Raw genomic sequence first — 4,466 nt, forward strand, 5'->3', positions numbered from 1 at the left:
TTGTTCTTACTCCTGACTTCTGGCTGGCCCCTGCTGAAGACATCCAATAATGCCAGATAATTTTCTTTTTTTAAAACTTCAACATCAAATTGTTCTCTGTGTCCTGAGCTTTCATTGGCTATTGAAACTACTGTTTTCTTCCTCCTTTCTTGTGCAGTGTTGTTCTCTCATCAGCTCCTTTTCCTGTTGACTCATCCTCATATGAGGAGTGAGCTCTCTAGACCCTGGGCTGACCAAATATAAGACATGTGTTCTACATGTGCTCTCTCTACCATTTCCCAATTCATAAATTACATGTAAGTTGAGCTCCTCAACGTCAAGTGTCTTCTATAGTAATGATATGGATAAACGCAACAGAAATAGCAACACTACCTATTGTCAATCAAGGATTAACACGTGACAGTCAATGTGCTAAGTGCTTTACATACATGAGCTCATTTTATTCTTCAAACCACCCTGCCAGGGAAGCATGATCTGTCATAAAGGATTTTGTAGATGAGGACACCAAGAGCTGGCAAAGCTGGAGAGCTTGACTGAGGTTGACCATCTAGCCAAGATTGCAGAATCTGGCCTCTAGCCCACCACATGCTATGGAATGAGTCATCCAGGGAGACTGTGTGCTCACATACTCCTTTTCACAGTCCCATATGGGCTTAGACTCAGCACACAGATTGTGTGGAAAATGATCATTTCCAGCATACACTGCTACCAGGACCTTCCACCCTCTGTTTCTACTTGATGTGCCTCAATGATGAAGATCACGTCATCCAGGACCTGTCATGTGATCACTGAGTGTCTTGGATTTGACTCACATGATTTCTGAGAGTTATAGTGTCTTAAAAGCTAGAAAAAAAATAATATGAACGGTAACAGTGGGAATAATTGACCTCTTTTGAGTCTATAATGTGGACTGTACTGTGGGAAGTGCTCTACCTGTACAAGTCCTATGAGTGCTCAAAAATTCTGAGAGAAAGGTTTCTGTGTTCCCATTTTACATCTAAATACACTGAGGTGGAGCCTGCTGTCCTGATGCCTCTCCTCTTTAGAGTGCAAGGACAACTGATGAAGGGAGAGAGAGAAAGAAAAGGCAGGGAGATTACTGCTCAAAGTTGTGCTGATACTAAAATGAAAGAGCTGTGTGGCTTCCACTTTGGACAGATATTGTATTTCTGTCCCAGAGGCCCCTGGAGGGTGGGTGCAGGGGCTTTCTTCCTAACTTCAGGTAAGTGGATTTGCTTTATCAGCAGTGGCACAGTAAAGGCAAGCTAAGAATGGCAATGTTTAGTCCTGCCCCAAAGTTTTGCACCAGCCTTATTTTGGCCAGATTTTCCAGTTCCTAACTGTAAATGAGGATTTGGTGAGATTTTTTTTTTCTCCCATGTTTCTGAGACTCTGATTTCTCTTCAGTGGACTAATGATTTTGATAATAACACCCTTGTGGAGCTGTCAACCTCAAGTAAAAATTATGCCAAGCCTTTTTCATACTGACTGGATCAAAAATGTAGGAGCTCAAAAATGCCTATCGCCCTTACTATTACTATTCCGTGTTCAGAATGACTGCAGTAAGAAGTTGAAAGAAATTCTACCAGAGACTGCTAGTTTGATGACCTTTTAAAAGCTGAACGAATGCAGGCTAACTTAAAAATCTGTGCAAGTATAATGCAGGCTAACTTAAAAATCTGTGCAAAAATCTAGAATCTTATGGATTCCAGATTAGCGCTTGGCTCCAGGAGAACCAGACAGGGGTGTAAAATAGAAGGCAGGGACAATGTTAAAGCCTTTAACTGTCATGGCTCCCAAACCTTATTTCTTAACCTTTTTGCTTAGGTAGTTCCTGGAAAATACCGATTGTCTTTATAAACCTTGTTTATTACAGATTTCACGGTAGCCAAGCTCAACCTTCAGATCTAAGCATTTTGGCCATTCTAACCTTATGTTCCAAGGCAGCTCACTTCATTCATTCATTCATTCATTCATTCATTCATTCATCCATCCATGCCTCCATCCATCCATCCACTCACTCTGTCATCCATTCATTTATCCATCCATCCAACCATCCATCCATCCATCCATCCATCCATCCATCCATCCATCCATCCATCACCCACCCTATCATCCATCCAGGCATCCCTCTATCTGCCCATCCACCAATGCATTCATCCATCCACCCACTCATCCATTCATCCATCTACCCACCTACCCATCTATCTGTCCATCCATCCACCCACCCATCCAACAGACATTAGCTAAATAACTACTATACACCAGGCCTGGCCCAAGGTGCTGGGGATACACAAGATTCTCAAGATAAAACCCCAACACCTGGTTCCTCATTATCCCACAAGCCTGATGCAGCCAGCAGGATGGGACAATCCTTAGACACTCAAGTACATTAAGGTGCTTCCTTGAAAGAGGGGACAATAGATTTTAGGTGACTTCCAAAACAAATAACGCCACCACTCAACCCATCTAACAACATCCTCTTGCACCTTTCTTCAGAGCAAATAAAAATGAAAAGCCCAAAGCACTTCCATCCCTATCCATCTCTAAATATAGAAATGGCAGTGCTGGTCTCCTTGGCCTCTTGGTGTGGAGGTCTGCTTCAGCAGTGATAAGGGCCCTCTCCCCACACCACATTCCTCTGGATGACTCCAGGTTTTCTTATGCAGCCTGTGCCCATCGGTGCTTTCAACAGCTGTCTCTAGAAGAGATAACTCCGGCATGACAAGCTCTTTCGGAGGGTAGATATTTTTAAAGATTGTCAGGATCCTGCCAGCAGCTCTTATTACTGAGTACTTCGAGGCTTTTCACGGGAACAAAGTTGGGTGCAAATACCTTTCTAACGTGCAGTCTGCCCTGACAGAGAGTGTGCTATTATTACTCTGGGAGGTTAACATCCCACTGGGTTTTCAAGTTGATTCATTACTTTTTTCATGACTTGTATTTATTTTTCAGCACCTGTGAAAAAACACATTGATATTTCAATACCCACTATCATCGACTGCCTGTTGTGTGTAAGCACTTGCACTCCTTGAAGGCAATTTTTTTAAAAATAGAAAGTTATTTAAAAGTTTAAAATCAAAAGTGACTTTATATTAGTCATTTTAGCATCTGACTTAAACAGGTGGGGTTCTTTTTTTTTTTGAACCTTCATCCCAATTGAGAATTTGGATTTAAATAGTTCAAAGATGGTATTTTGAATTTAAATTTGAAAAAGAGAGGCTATATTCTATAGATTTAAAAGAAACTCACCCCCAAATAGATCTCATCTAACTGAGTTCCAGGTTTGTTTTCTAAGCATCTGTTGGATGTCTCTAGCTGGAAGTCCCACAGATCATGCAAACTCAGCATGAAAAAGGAAAAATAATTTTCTTCCCCTTCAATCTTGCCTCTTCTCCTCTGTCTCCTCAGTTCTTATATTAGCAAGCTTTCCTATCCAGTTTTCAGGGCTAAATGTCCCAGATTCATTTGCAAACTCCCTCCTCCTTTATCACTCATGTTTCTTCTTCATCACGAAATCCTCCTCCCTATGTTTCTAGAGCCCTGTGGTTCTCCACTGTGACTCAACAGGAGAGCTTGTTAAGATGCAGATGCTCTTGCCCCACCTAGAGATCCAGGCCAGGGTCTGGGAGTTGTATTTTCAGTACACTTCCATGGTCATTCTGCTGACCCCAGAGTGTGAGATCTCTCAAGTCTCCCTCTCATGAACCTGGCCAGGCACTCCTTGTCTACAGTTTCATGTTCCTAGAACATGAGCTGCCTGGCTTCCTTGCTCCCCACTCCTACCTTCTCCAGGCCTGTTCTGCACTCTTCCACCTATGCATCCCTCTATTCACCCATCCACCCATCCATTCATCCATCCACGCACTCCATTCATCCATCTATCCATCCATCCATCCATCTATCCATCCATCCATCCACTCACCTATCCAACAGACATTAGCTAAGTAACTACTGTACATCAGGTGTCTCTTCTGTGAATTGAGCAGTATCGTTATCATCAGCATTTGATTATGCTGTTACTCTTCTGTTAGAAGAGTCAGCGGAATTCCATGACTTGAGGCTGATGCCAGGAAAGTTAAGGTGGCATCTTAGGAGTTCTGACAGTGTTATCCAGTGTCATTTTCCCTAATTGTCTTCCACACGATCTCTACTTGTGGATGGATATAACATAGGGTGCTTCCAAGACTACAAAACTGAAGTCAGGTTGCATGGATGCAAGTAACGTACCTTGAACGGGGAAGGATTGTTATGCTGGTCAGAACACATCTAGGTTGTGCATTCAGTATGAGTTTCTTAAATGAGAAGTGGCCAAGTACAATTCCTTGGAGAGGCATGGAGATAGCAATGGGACCTATGGGAATGCTGGTGCAAGCAAAAGGATTGTCACTGGAGTTAGTGTGAAGGGAAGTCTTGGAGAAGACATGAGGGTGGACTTCAAATATGCAAAGAGAGATCACAAAGGA

Source organism: Mandrillus leucophaeus, unplaced genomic scaffold, assembly GCF_000951045.1.
Source record: "Mandrillus leucophaeus isolate KB7577 unplaced genomic scaffold, Mleu.le_1.0 Scaffold4, whole genome shotgun sequence".
NCBI classification, from domain to species: domain Eukaryota; kingdom Metazoa; phylum Chordata; class Mammalia; order Primates; family Cercopithecidae; genus Mandrillus; species Mandrillus leucophaeus.